Source organism: Dipodomys ordii, unplaced genomic scaffold (genome assembly GCF_000151885.1).
Source record: "Dipodomys ordii isolate 6190 unplaced genomic scaffold, Dord_2.0 Scaffold12, whole genome shotgun sequence".
Taxonomy (NCBI): Eukaryota; Metazoa; Chordata; class Mammalia; order Rodentia; family Heteromyidae; genus Dipodomys; species Dipodomys ordii.
In genome coordinates, this window is record NW_012267228.1 from 14,997,563 (window position 1) to 15,013,286 (window position 15,724).

Below are 15,724 nucleotides of genomic sequence, written 5' to 3' on the forward strand. Positions count from 1 at the left end.
TTCCAAAAACTTTCTTCAATCCATTAAAGGAGAAAATACTTGTCAGTGGTGTATATAATGAAACAACTACGTACACACATGCATAATGCATACCTTCCTTGTTATTCTCAACAAAAAAGTAGAAACTAGATTAGTAATTTAGCATTCCCCTCTACCAATGGTAGAAGGATATTTTTGCCTATACTCTGTGTGTGTGTGTGTGTGTGTGTGTGCATAAAAACAGGCACATTGACAAAGGGTACTGAACAGAAGTCTCCCTCCCCCAAAGAAATCCCCTTACATCTGTGCAGTTAACTAATGCTTGTCAAAATGCCTGAAAGACTTAAATGTAAACCCAGAAAGTATATCATTCCTAAAAGATAATAGAGAAGAAAAACTCCATGACATTGGTTTTAAGCATGTTTTTCTGTATATGACACCAAAGTATCAGCAGTGGAAGCAAAAATAAAGTTTCTGTGCAGCAAGGACTGCTTTTAAGTAGAGTTCCCAAGATGACCTTGAGAAGGGAATGTTGAGGGTATAGAGGAAGGAAGGGAAGAGTGAGGACAGGGAAAATTCTAGGTGAAGGAGTTGTGAGTCCAGATGAGCTAAGGCAGAAATACCTGACTAGCTTGGGGAGCTACAGTGGCGGTGTGTCCAGGGCAGGGCCGGAGCTCGAGGGAAGGCATGTGGTAAATCGGATGTGAGAGAGAGTTGTTAAAATGATCCACCGATCACACACTACTACTTGAGATGGATGTAGGGAAGGCTTTGTTTTAGTTTTATACTTGGACTCTTCTGAAATTAGAACAGGGCCCAAACTCTGGAGAACATGAAAGGGTGAGTCCTAATCTCTTACCAAAATGTAGCATTTCAGGTTCCAATTTTGCGAGACTAGCTGGAGATACAATGTTGAATTGCATCTCTTGATTTTTAAGTTATGGGCAACTAAAGTAATTTTAGAGCAGAGCACTGTTGGCTTAAGCCTGTAATCCTAGATACTCAGGAGGCTGAAGAGAGCTGAGGATTGTGGTTCCAAGCAAGCTGGGCAGGAAAGTCTTGAGACTATCTCCAATTAACTACCAAAGAGCTGGAAGTGGAGCTGTGGCTCAAGTGCTGGAGCACCAGACTTAAGCAGAAAAATGCTAGGGGGCAGTGCCCAGGCTGTGTGTTCAAGCCCCAGTATCTGTCCCCCCCACCCCCAAAAAAAGAAGGAAAAAAATAAAAAATGAAAAAGAGCCAGGAGCCAAATGAAACATCTGTGGGCTTTAATTGGGCTACAAGTTGGTATTATTCACGTTGGTATGAAAGCTTCATCCACAATGAGCCACTCTGTTTCATCACTGCCTCTCTGTGTGTGTGTGTGTGTGTGTGTGTGTGTGTGTGTGTGTATGTACTAGGGCTTGAACTCAGGGCTTTGCTCTCTTGCTTGGCATTTTTGATCCAGACTGGCGCTTTACTATTTGAGCCACTCCTGCTTTTTTGCTGATTCATTGGAACTATCTCACGTACTTTCATTCCCTAGTTTGGCTTTGAACCATGATCCTCAGATCTCAGCCTCCTGACATAACTAGGAATACAGCCGTGAGCCACCATCACCGGTTTCATCGCTCTTCATAGAGCACAGGAGCAGTGCACAGATCGCTTCAAATCTGACTTGGGTTCCTTATGCCTTCTTTTGTTTATAAAGTTGTAGTCAGGGACCGTGTACCGTAGTGAATGACTAGGTAAACATCTTATTTGCAAGCATAGCTGCTTGTCGTGATTAGCCCTGACCTGTGGGGCCAGTCATGCTGCTCTGGTTTGTAAGTGGTTCAAGGACAAGTCCCATGATGCCAATGGGCACTGGCCCTCCTTCCCTTCTTCCCTCGTTACAAGGCAGACTTTGGACATCCATCTGACTTGATTGCCTGAGAGGTTGATTAGAGTGAGCACAGCTCTCTCTGCAGCCTGGTGATATAATTATGACTCTTACTTCTCCTTATCTTTCCTCTCTCCCCTTTTTAGGAGATGAAAACCCCTGGTATAAATATGTGACAATGAGCGCATCTGCTACTGTTTCTTCTCAGCCTAATGGAAGAACAGCTGGGAGTTAATGAGCTTTTAATAGTGAGTGTAGGGGGTTCGTTTGTTGCAGTCTCAGTCTCTGCTGAATACTCTGAGGTCTCGTTGTTTTTCTATTTCCCCTTAACATTAGCTTTATTGATACCTGCAAACACCTGCTTAAAATTCACTCAGCATGGAGCAGACATCTTTCTCATTTGGCTCACCTTGGCCTCTACCGCGTCTCCTTTAATTATGATTCTCATGGAGCCTCATGGGAGGTTTTTATATACCTTCCTTTTTAAAGGGCCTCAAAAAACGTGATATAGGATTCAATTTTCATTCAGCACAGAAATAACTTCCTGCATGAGCTTTGGTGTATTTTTCTTGACCCTTCTCAGTTTTCTACTCTAGCCTTAAAGGCAAAACAAGACAAAGAAAAAAAAACCCACAAACCTTCTTCCACTAATATATTTTTCTAGCAGTGTTCTTAGTGTTTATTTCCTATTTTTCTTTTCCTCTTAAATGAAAATTTCCTCAGACCTACCCAGTGTAAATAAATCCCAGGTCACAAAATAATTTCTTGTAGCCAAAAAAGAAAAAGAAAAGTGTCACGATAAGCAATAATGCCTTTGATGCAGTATATAGATGCGCTTAGAAAGCTGAGAAATCCCCTTTCTGCATCCAGGTTTTCTTGTCTGCTCTCCACAATTACTTTCTTAGATGAGCTGGACAAGTATTCCCATTTGACAGACTAGGAAACAGAGGCTCAGTACATTAGTAGTCAAAGTTAAATTACTAAAGCTGATGTGTGGCCAAGACTTGATAAGAAGGAGTACACGTGTATCTTGGGTCTAAGTTTCCTTACCCAGAAATTCTCAGTTTTAGCCCTTGGTTGTATTGCAGTAGCTCTATACGATGCCCACTGCAAATTACATCCACTATATTTGTTGTTGGTGGTGGTGGTCATGGGGCTTGAATTCAGGGCTGAGCGCTGTCTCTGAGCTCTTTTGCTCAAGCCCAGCACTCTACCACTTTGAACCACAGCTCCACATCTAGTTTATAAGTGGTTAATTGGCAATAAGAGTCTCACAGGGACTTTTCTGTCTGGTCTGGCTTTGAACCACGATCCTTAGATCTTAGCCTCTTCAATAGCTAGAAATACAGGCATGATCCATCACCTACTTTTTAAACAATGAAGAGACTATTTTTCACAGCATCTTGAAGTTTGCTTTAATCATTCACGTAGGGTTGAACAGACACTTGTTGCCTGGCACTGGTGACTCACACCTGCAATCCTAACTACTCAGGAGGCTAAAACCTAGAGGACTGTGGTTCAAAGCCAGCCTGGATTTTGTTTCTGGTAGGCTGTATCTCCAAAAATGAGTCAGCAAAAACCCAGACTGGGGGTGTGGCTCAAGCATTAGAGCACTTACTGTGAGCTACAAAGCTGAGTGAGAGTGTGAAGCACTCAGATCAAATCCTGGCATACATGTAGGACAATTTTATTGAAGTAGAACTGCTGAGTTATGCACTTCAAAAATGTTTTTCAGGTAAGGGGTAGGTTTATTCATCGTTCTGGCTGGCACAAGGTCATCTTGGCCCTCCACGCAGTGGGGAAAGGCCTGGGAAAGAGAGTTGGAAGAGCTGGGAAAGAGAGAGAGCTGGGAAAGTGCACTTCAAATTTTTGTGCCCTTAAAAAATGTATCCTGCTGGGTGCTAGTGGCTCATGCCTGTAATCCTAGCTACTCAGGAGGCTGAGCATCACTGTTCAAAGCCAGCCCGGCAGGAAAGACCCTGAGACTCTTATCTCCAATAAACCACTAGAAAACCGGAAGTGGTGCTGTGGCTCAAGTGGCAGAGCACTCGCCTTGAGCTGAAGAGCGCAGGGACAGGGGCCAAACCCAGAGTTCAAGCCCCACGACCACAAAAAGAAAAAAAATGTATCCTGGTACTTTGTTACAATATTTATACAATATAACAATTACCATGAAATTCCCATTATGCCTTTCCCTCAGAATCTCTCCTAAGGCTTTGAATCATAAAGCTTTTCGAAGTGCCAGTCTCAACTATTTTAATTTTCATTCCCTTAATTATTAGTGAGAGTGGACATCTCCTATGATCGTAAGTCATGTGTATTTCATTTCTAGTTTTGTGTTTTGAATGAATGATCATGCCACAACCAAGTGGAAGTGTGATTGACTTTTTAGTTATTTTTTCCTGGCCGAGTACAAGTGGTGATGGCAAATAGTATGCTGTGTAGGCTTAGGACCAGTGCATTTAGTGATCACAATTATGCACATAGAGTGTAGGCTTTCTGCATGTGATGCTTATAAAGTTAAAGAGGTTTCCTTCTGTTTCTAGCTTGATGAGAATTTTATTTATTATGAATAACTATGAGTAAATTTAGGTATCTACTGAGGTAGTTATGTGGTTTTTGTGTGTGACTCTTTCTATTGGCTTATTCCATTGATTTTTTTGTGGGGGAGGGGCTGTACCTAGGAGGGTGGTTTGAACTCAAGGCCTTTTGCTCTTGCTCAACTTATTCAATTATGGCTTGGGCTCTATCACTTGAGCCATGCCTCCGCTTCTTATTTTTTATTGTGTAGATACTGTACAGAGGGGTTACAGTTACATGAGTAAGGTAATGAGTACATTTCCTATAGAGCCATGCCTCCACTTGTTTAATCAGTTCTTAAATTTTGAACCAACTGTGCATTCCTTGGACACACCTCACTTGGTTATGATGGGTTAGAATGTTCATATGTTGCTGGAATTAATTTGCCTAGTGTTTATTATTGTTAAATGCACATTTTAATATGTTTTAGAAATACAAATCATTGGTATTGGGTACATTCATATTATTGTGCAGTTGTTAAGACTTTTTAGTTCTAGACTCTTTTCATCATTCCAAAGGAAATTTCTTACCTATTGAATACCTACTCCCCATCTCTCCGTTTCCATGGCAATCAGCAATCTGTTTTCTGTCTTTCTGCATTTACCTATTCCAGCTGTTTCATATGGGTGCAATCATATAGTTATATGGCTTTGCTTTTAGAGTTCATTTATGCAATAGCATGTATCAGAAACTTATCCTTTTTATGGCTGAATAATGTTTCATTGCACATACATACTCTTTTATTTAGTTATCCCTTAGCTAATGGGTTTAGGTTGTTTTCACCTTTTGGGTTATAAATATTTCTATGAACATCCAGGTACATGATTTTCTATGAATACCTATTTTACATACACCATTTTACATTTCTCTAGCAATGCACAAAGTTTCCAGTTTCTTTGCAGCATTTGTCAATATTTATTACTGTGAGGTGCTGTCTCCCTGGGGTTATTATTTTCATTTTCCTAACAACGGATGATATAGGACCTTTTTATGTGCCTGTGGGCTACTTGTGTGTCTTCAGAGATTTGGAAAAATATCTATCCAAGTCCTTTATCCATTTGCAGATGGAGTTATTTGCCATTTTGCTGTTGAGTCAAAAATGATTTTATTAAATTCTAGATCTTAGAACCTCTCCAGATACAGATTTTGCAGATTTGTTTTCCTGTTTATTCAGTGAGCTTTTACTCCCTTGACGGTTTCCTTAATACATAAACTTTTAGAGTTTGGTCACATCCAGTTCACCTATATTTTAAATTTGCTGGAGCTTTTGGTATCATATTAAACAGTCCATCTACAAAGCCAAGGTCAGGAACACTGACCAGTGTGCTGTTTTTTAATTGTGTAATTTTAGTTTTTATGGATTTGTTCATGCCTAAATGAATTTTGCATCTATTTTATGAGAGCTCTTGGCCTGTAATTAAAAAAATTCAATGTTATTGTTTGCTTTTGGTATCACCGTAATCCTGGCTGCATAAAAGTAGAGAGAGTACGTGTTACCTATCTTCTCTTCTAGCAGGGCTGACATAAAACTGATAGTCTTTTATAAATGTTGGGAAAAATTCATCAGTAGATCTCTTGATGTTGTGTTCTTTACAGGAAGGTTTTAACTACAAATTAATCTCTTTATTGATAAGGGAATACTCTGTTGTAGTTTATCCCAAGTGAGGAATATCAAATTCATATCTGTTTGGCTTCTTGTCAGAGGCTTTTCCCACAAAGCTCTACTATTCTGCATCATCCCTAAGGGATAGGTTTCTGATCAAAACATGTGTTTCCTCAAACACATGTAAATTAAAGCAACAATAAGCCATCCCTCTCCTTCCTTTCATACTCACCTTGCTTGCTCTTGTTTCCTCTGATGGCTTCCCCCTCTCCTCTCCACCCTCCCGCAACATGCCTGCAGGTCTTTTCAGACATTTTTGAAGAAGAAGAAACTGAATGCAATGAACAAGTAGGTCATACCCTTTAGGCCATAGTTCAAGGGGTATAAGTATAGATTTAGTAACACTCAGATGTGGGGAGTAGCAGCTCAGTTCTTGCTCTCCCTATGTGTAAGTCTATTCAGTATGTTGTAGCAAGGAGGGAAAATAGTCTACAAAGGCACTGGGCAATACTATGGTCATCACATTTAGAGCACCTGTCAATCTCAGATTGCTATGTAAATATCTTTTGCTATTATCTCTTAGTGAGTGTCACAATGCCACCCAGTGTTTTAAATTTTCCTTTTGCTGGGGGATAATCCAGAAATGCTCATTTCTGGTGGCAGAGTGGGAAATTAATTGCACAAAAGTCTACAAATAGGTGGAAGCCCAAAACAGACATGTGCCTTCATTGGCACAATCATTTTGTTTTGTTTGTAATGGAAGGTGATTGGGAAATGGATTCACTTACATCTGTCTGTGGGAATACATCTTAGAAATTCTTTGTGTATGTCTGAGGATTCATATGCCCCACCCTGAACATAGCTGTTCTTGCTTATTCTAAAAGTTCACTTCCTCAGTCTCATTCCTTTAAGACAGTTAGCTATGATAACCAGGATCACAGCCCCTGCAACCTTTTAAACTCACTTTGAGCATTTCAAAATAGGTATTATTAACCTATCCTGATCTGTCATGACCTTTTCTACCTTTGCCACATTGAAATGTATAATCCCTATAGTGACCCAATTTCAACCTCTATTTGGACATCATTGCTAAAGCCATTGTGTTTGAAGAAGAGAAAATGTTTGACAAAGTCTTTTTCTTTAGGATTTGTATTAGAAGCTACAAAAGTTGGGCTGGGAATGTGGCTCAATATTAAAAAGTATTTGCCTACTAGTGTATGTGAGTCTCTGGGTTTAGACCGCAACAGTATAAAACAACCACTACCATAATAAAAGCAAGCAAACAAAACACAGCAAAAGTCAAAATGAGCTAACAACACCACATCTATGATATAACGAACAGGCTTATCATCGGGGCAGGATTGTGTCTGAAAAATTGTTTTGATAAGTCTGATTTGGTCTAGTGTAGAGGATGGGTAGTCCTTCCTGAGTGCTCGCGATACAGAGATCTTGCTTTGCTTTTGTCTTTATATATGTTCGTTGTCCTTATTCTCTCCAGTGAAATTTTTATGCCCAAGGAAGGCAGGTTTGCAATTTCTTTCTTAACACATGGAGTTGCTATAGTGTCTTCTTGTTTATTCAAATATGATTGCAGTTTGGGGATTTTGAACTGATGAATATTCATAATGGACGTAAGTATGATATATATCATATGAGCTTAGTTACCTAAACTATCACATGAGCTCACTTTTCTAAAATAGATTGTTGTGTGTTTATACAGATCTAGGAGATCTATTTGTGGTACACATGACTTTGTTTCTTGTCTGTTTGGTCCCTGTAATGCACAGGGTAAGTTTATAAAGCCTTTTTTTTTTAGAGAAAAGAATTCTTTCTAGGTTGTAGACTATCTATATATTTTTTAGGTAGGACTTACATTTATATTAGTATAAGCTGTAGATGAAAAATAGGATTAAAAGGATTAAGTGCTTGGTGGCTCATGCCTGAAATACTAACTACATGGAAGGCCAATATAGGGAGAAACATAGTTCCAGGCCAGTGCAAGCTGAAAATCTGAGAAACTCAATCTCATCAGAAAGAAGTGAGACTCTATCTAATAAATAAGCAGTACAAAAAAGAGTTGGAGGCATGTGTGCCTATCTAGCAGGTATGAAGTCCTGAGTTCAAATCCCAGTATTGTTTACCCCTCCCTCTCAAAGAACCCTCAAATAGATTAAATTCTTTACTCAGGAAAGAGTTTATTGACTGTCTACTATATATCCACGAATAAAGGAGTTATGTTCCCTGCACTTAAGAGGCTTAAATGATAAGAGATGGTGTCTAGGAAACCATCATTATTGATATCATTTAAATATTAATAGTGTCAAATGTAGCACACATAGATACAGTATTTTTTCCTCATAAAATGACCTTAGCATTATAGGAACATAAGTACTAGAATAAATAAGATATGTAGAAAAAGTTCTCAGATGTAAAGGAGCTAGCTCTGTGTGTGTGTGAGTGTGTGTGTGTGTGTTTGTGTGTGTGTGTGTGTGTGAGAGAGAGAGAGAGAGAGAGAGAGAGAGATGGTCTTTCACTTAGTGATGGTTCAAATTAGTATTTTTGTTTTACTTTACAGTGGTACGAAAGTGGTGATATTCACTTGCTCAGTAGAAACTGCAAAGTTTGGATCTCAATGTTTTCCTGGGCTGGTGATTTGTAGCCTGCCACTCTCCCAAATATAAGGAAGTAGCAGCAAGATACAGCTACTGGTCAGCCACAGTTAATGCATTGAGAAGCACCTGTGATCTATATGTTTATAGGCACCTGTAGAAAGACTTAGCTGTGAAAGTAAAGTGCAGTGTTTTTGGAAACATCTGGCCAGTCAGGATTTCAAAATACAAAACTAATTTCATCTTGTAGTTGAAAAGTCAGTTCCTTTACTTTCTATGTCCCTGATCTTAGCCTTCAGCTACAACTACTATGCTTTAAGATATTTTATATGACCTTTATATTACCACAATAGGCATGCACTATGATTTCTTGTTACAACAATATTTGATCTTAGGTATTAAGCTCCTGTTAATACAGAATTTCCTTCTTTGCTTTCCCTATTTCTTGTGGCTTGGTTTCTTTGTGTGTATACATGTGTTAGCTTATGCTCTTCAGAAAGCTCCATTGTAGAGAAGATCTACTCAGGCTGGAGTGTGCTTCAACACTATGTTGAAGTGAATTCTTTGATTTCCTTCTAAGTGCTTTCTCTTTTCTTACTTTTACTCCTTTATTCTTCTGCTGCAAGTAAACTCTAAGAAAACTCTAATAAGCTGTCTAACTATTTCTGTTCATGAAAATAAAAGTTTTGAAGTGGAATATGAAATATTTTATCTCACACTTCATTGGGCATAGAAACCTTTTTTAGAATTTCTCATGAATGATGCTATTAGTTTTTGGCATAGAATGCTGTTATTTTTTCTCTAGCAAGTCCAGTCCAGTTGTTTTATTCTTTATCACCTTACATCGTCTTAGTCTTGATTCCTCTGCCTTTTCAAAGCGCTCATAGTTTGACGTTGTTCTTTGAGCTGTAGTTACTGTGATAAGTTTGAATTTCCTGATGTGTTTCTCTGCTCTTATTTCATGTCTGGATGCAAACTTCATTGAAGTCTTTCTGATCTTGGACATGTGTGATTTTTATGATGAGATCCTCACTGCTTTTTATACTTGTTCATGTGTTTAAAGTAGGAGATTGGATCATTTGTCTTGTTTCTCTAAACATTTCCTGCTTGTTTTCCTCATTTCCATTCCTTTTGTTTTTGTTTTTATTTTGGTGAGCATTTTTTTTCCTTGAGAAAATTATTTTCTGCTACAAGAAAAAAATACCCAATAATGCTTTCATATTGTCTCCTTGATTTTTTACTATGGGATTTTATTCTATCTTACATACCTTTCCCTGGGAACTCTCATATAGAAAGGTTAATCACATTGTGTATGAGTCCTTATCTGATTTCATACATGAGTTTTTGTTTTGCTTTTGTTTTTTGAGTATTTGTGTATAGCCTATGAAACTTTGTCTTGCTTTCTTGCTTTATATATCATCAAAGATTCAATGAGCTTTTGTGCATGTATGAAGGTGTGTGCATTCATTCTATGAAGTCCTATTACCTATAGCTGTCATGGAGAAAATACATCAACTTAGAACACCTAGTACATTGTGTTAGTCACTATCCATTCTTCTTCCTTTTTCTCTTCTTGAGTAACACTACTACACGTTGAATACTCCTTATCCAGAACTCTAGATACCATCAGTGCTTTAATTTTTGGAGTTTTATGTATTTTACTACATTTGAGTAGATCCTACAAGCTGAGCATCTTTGATGTAAAAATCTAAAAACTGAAATGTTTCAAAATTTGAAACTTTTTGATGGTCAAAATGTTTTGGTTTGTTTATTTTTTAATTTAATTTCATTGTCAAGGTGATGTATAGAGGAATTACACAGGTAAGGCAGTGTGTACATTTCTTGTTGAACATTGTTACCCCCTCCCTTGTTCTTCTCTCACTTTCCCTCTCTCCCATCCCAAGTTGCAAAGTTCATTTCCAACATTTTGTCTTGCGAGTTCTGCTGCTGCATTGGTTCACCCTTTGTCCTTTGTCTCACCATTCTGTGATTTTCCAGAGCCTTCCAGATTTTAGATTGAAGATGTTCCACTTGTACCTTTAATACTCTAAGGTTCTTATCTGTAGTTAGTACTTTAGATTCATGGCCTGATTCTCTATCTTCTAGTTTTATTCACCTTTTCTATTTGTTTCCTATTGTCTCTCTTTTATTGGACTCTATCCAAACATGGCAGGTGTTTATGGCAGTGGATTTATGAATGTGGCACAATGTGGGGACTAGTGGACTAATTTGTCTAGTACACTGAGGTCAGTCCCTGCCTCCTGTTTTTAGCCTTTTGTCACGGAGCATTCCTTGGGATCGTTGCAGAAGTCATTCTCCTCTTAGCATCCACTTCCGCCTGCCTCCAGCAAACACTTGTCATCCATCTTCCTAAAGACTGTGTCTTTCCATTCTTAGGGTTTCACTTTTGTGCCTTGTTTTAGTGAGTTGGAATCTTTTTATCTTCCTTTATTATGGTGTACTATCTTTACATGGAATCAAGGAAGTAATACATGTCTAAAATCTGATTCTACCAACTACTACCAAGGCAATGTCTCTCATGGTGTCGTGTTTCAATAGTATTTTAATATTTTGATTCTGGTCTTAGATCTTTAATGCCATATATAGGATGTCAACAAAAAAAATAATGCTCTCAAAAGGCAGGTTAAGTAATACCCCCAAATTGTTTAGATTAGACTAAATTACCCGATGTACTTTATGGCTGGTGTCTGTTAGAAGTAAAACAGAACAAAATTTCCCAAGGGGAAAATATTAAAAATGCAAGCGTATTTTTTTATATTTTAAATGGACACACTTTTCTATTTAAACTTATCATCAAATTTCTACCTTGAATATACAGAGATTTATTTACTTTTGGCCACTGAGGTGGTTCTGTATGCAAATTTAACAGAGCAAATATAAGAGATCCATCCAACTGTGGCTAAATGAACCACTGAAATCACAAAGGCACATATTAAAAGGAATTTGTGATGACTTCAAATTGCTCTTTTGCTAATTTAGATCTTGTAACTCTCAATTTGGCTTAATTCATATACATAGATTTGTAGAACAGGCTGTTTGGTTATCGGTCCAATTCTAGCATTTCCCCTTCTGTCTCCATAGTCTTTTGATAAGCCTCATCATGACCATGACCGGCAAGGCCATGTCAGCAGGAGCTCAGAGGTGTCAGGGCAGTGGGGGTGGGGGGGCAAGTTACCTACAAGTGGAGAGATTTTTTTTTTTTATCTTCGCATCCTCCATGTCTCTGCAGTTGTTTTCCTGTGCTCTGAATGACTGAAAGCATGGGCAGCTGCTTTATTTGATTCCTCTCTTCAGTGGCCCTTCTGAGCATTAGATCTCTGAAATTACTACAGAGCAGGAAGAGCAGAAGGTGGACAGGGAGGAACAGGAATGCCTTGTGTAGCCCAACACAACAAGCTGGGGAGTAACTCAGGTCAATGAAAGTACCCTAAAATGGGCCTATGTTAGCTTCTCAAAGGAGAGCACAGAGTTGAGAGACTCAGCTGGATCCACACCTCTAGAAGAAGTAGAGCCATATGGCAGGTGGGAAAACACAAAGATTGCCAACTCTTTCTGTATTTACAATGAACATCTCCTAGTTGGGTGAGTGGGTTATTTATAATACTGGGTTTTGAATCCAGAATCATTTACATTTTCTTTATTCCGGGAACCATAAACAAGCAGGTTTTATTTAAAAAGTATTTTCTGACAGTACGGTATCTCATCTCTGAAGACTTTATGGCAAAGTCTCATTTTTTAACTTGTTTTAGTATTGGGGGTTGAACCAAGAGCCTTGTACATGCTAAACACATACATGACCACTCCGAACTACATTTCTACCCCTGTTTTAAAGTATTTTTGATGAGTTTGTATACCTTATACATAAGAGTAGGGTTCAGTGTGATATTTTAACACTACACCCAGCTTACATTACTCAAATCCAGCTTCCTTTCTGAAAATTCAACTTTCAGATTGAAATTTTTTATTTTCCACATATGAGAAGGAACATACTTTATTTGTTCATGTCTGACTTATTCACTCAACACAATGACTTGATTTCCATTCATTTTGCAGCAAACAAAAAGATTGTGTTCTTTTTTTTTTTGGGTCCGGTCGTGGGGCCTGAACTCTGGGCCTGGGTGCTGTCCCTCAGTTCTTCAGCTCAAGGCTAGCGCTCTACCACTTGAGCCACAGCACCACTTCTAGCTTTTTTCTTTTTGCTTATGTGGTGCTGAGGAATTGAACCCAGGGCCTCATGCATGCAAAGCAAGCTCTCTACCACTGAGCCACCTTCCCAGCCCTATTATGTTCTTTTTTATAGTTGAATAATACACCATTATATGTAAGTATACACACATATTTATATATTGATGAGGAACTAGCCTAATTCTATATCATAGCTATTGTGATATACATGAGTATGTTGGTTTCTGTTTGGTATGCCGGTTTCCTTTCCTTGGGTTATATACCTAGGAATGGAATAGCTGGATTGTATGGTAGATCCATCTTTAGTGTTTTGATTAAGCTCTCTATTTTTCTCCATAATGTACTAAGAGTTTCATTTTCTCCATTTCTTTGTCTCTGTTTTAAATGATTATTTTCATAATAGCCATTCTGGCTAGGATAAGGTGTTATTGTAATTTCAATGATTTTCCTGAAAGCAAATGATGTTGAGTACCATCCCTGATTTTTTGACCATTTGCATTCCTTCCTTTGAGGAATGTCTGTTTATATCATTTGGGCATCTAAAAATTGGAATGTTGGCTTTTTTCCTGTTTAATTTTTTTTCTATAAGTTTTTTATTGTAAAGATACTGTACAGAGGGATTACAGTTACACGAGTAAGGTAATGAGTACATTTCCTATCAAGCATTGTTGCCTCCTCCTTTGTTTTTCCCCTACCATCCCTTCCCTCCCACCTTCACAAACCTCCTACAACTACACTCCTCCCTCTCACCCTACCCACCCCCCCAGCCTAAATTATAAAGTTCATTTTCAATATAGCATCTTGTACATCTCATTGCTACAATGGGTCAACCTGTATCCCTATTTAAACATTTTGGTTTTTCCCTTCCCCTCCCCAAATTAGACCAACATCAAATACAGTGAAAACAGGGGTTATACCATGGGGGAGGAACATACTAAGCAACAAAAAAATCACATGGTACATTATAACTACGTTAGAAACAATAGCAAGAAAGAAAAAAAACTACTTGTGTCCCTATCTTGGGGTTCATTTTGCTTAAGATCATCTTATCTGGTCATATGTACACAGCTTTTGACCTTTTCTGCTTGTCCCAGACATATACTAGTTATTGCAAATAAGGGAAACCATGGAACCTATGTTTCTTTGGGCCTGGCTTACTTCATTTAATATATTTTTTTCCCAGTCTTTCCATTTCCTAACAAATGGGGCAATGTCATTCTTTCTGATGGAGGCATTGGTGGGAGTGTAAATTTGTTCAACCATTCTGGGTATGGAGGTTCCTCAAAAGACTCCACATAGAGCTCCCCTATGACCCAGCAATTCATTATCTTTTTTTTTTTTTAACAAATGCATTTTTCATTGCTATTGTAAAGGTGATGTACAGACCAGTCACAGTTACATAAGTCAGATAAAGAGCACATTTCTTTTTGAACAATGTCACCTCTTCTTTGACTTTTTCCCAGTTCTCCCCTCCCATCCCCACCACCCTTCATTATGCCTTTCATGATCGTTTTGCAACTATCTACTAATTGTCTCTTTTCACACACCTCCAGGCACAAGCACTTACACTTCCTCCATCTGCAAATCCTGTTTTCTCACTTTGCCTTAATTTCTCACTCAGCACTCAAATATCACTGTAGTAGTCCCTCCTTATTTTATTTCAGTTTCTATTCACCCCTTCTCTAGATCTCCTTATTTTAAATCGTATCTTTTTTTGATTTATGTTTCTTCGTCGCTAAAATCTGAACAATCCAATGTAAGATGACTTTAAAAAAAATTCTCAACCATTTTTAAAAATGATCTTTAATTCTTTGTACAAAAAAGTTACCATCCAAAAATCAGGTTATGAACACAATGCATCTTGATCAGGGTCATCCCTCTCAACCCTACCCTTCCCTTCAATTTTCTTAATTTTGTAAGATATGCATTAAATTTTATGACTGTATCTCCCACCCTCCCTTTTGGTCCTTTTGGTTTGGTGTTATGTTTTCTTGTGCTTAGAACACAGCAAATTCTAAGCAAATATTTATTGATTAACTATGTAATCAAGAAAACATTTATTCAACATCTTTGGGGTTTTGAGCAGCTCAGTATAATCATTAAATACCAAATTGAAGCTCTGCAACTATCGTGCACTATTTATAAAGAAGAAAAGTGAATTGGGAGGCAGAATTCATTTCCCTAAATCTGGAAACCGCCCATTGTGTAGCTCAGTTTTTTTTTCTTTTTTTTTGGGGGGGGGGTCTGGTGGTGGGGCCTGAACTCTGGGCCTGGGCGCTATCCCTCAGCTCTTCAGCTCAAGGCTAGCGCTCTACCACTTGAGCCACAGCGTCACTTCCAGCTTTTTTCTTTTTGGTTATGTGGTGCTGAGGAATTGAACCAAGGCCTCATGCATGCAAGGCAAGCACTCTACCACCGAGCCACCTTCCCAGCCCTGCTCAGTTTTTTTCTGATTCTATATTAGCTTTTTCTTCTTTGTTAGTAGGAGGTAAAGATAAGTTCACTTCTTGGAAATGGGTGAGTTATTTCCATTTTGTATCTCCTCTTGTTGATACCAGAGGTGACTTTCTTCCTTTCTTCTCTATCCTTAACACCTAGCAGGGACTCTCAGATGGGGAACAAGATCAGTAGTTATTTGTCTTCATCACTAAATGATCACAGCTGACTAGTTGATGGCTTCTGCAATCTTACAGATGGTCAGTTTTCCTTCTAAAAACTAGGGTAGGGTTTGAAGAAGCAAGTTGAGAGACAAATTAAGCAAGTTGAGGAACCAAATTAGGAATACTGGACATGTTTTCCACAGGCGCTGTCCACCATGGCCTTGTTCTTGGCTTTCGTGGTATTTTTTATTCACCATCTCTCTCCTGTGGAGAAGAAGGCTGAGAA

General features: G+C 38.4%; 1 protein-coding gene across 1 annotated transcript in view; it reads left to right on the top strand.

Annotated features, from left to right (window-relative positions):
• Window positions 1-15,724, top strand: part of Fam19a4 (family with sequence similarity 19 (chemokine (C-C motif)-like), member A4) — a 97,265-nt gene that overhangs the window by 60,874 nt on the left and 20,667 nt on the right. The gene's annotated exons all lie outside the window — the stretch shown is intronic.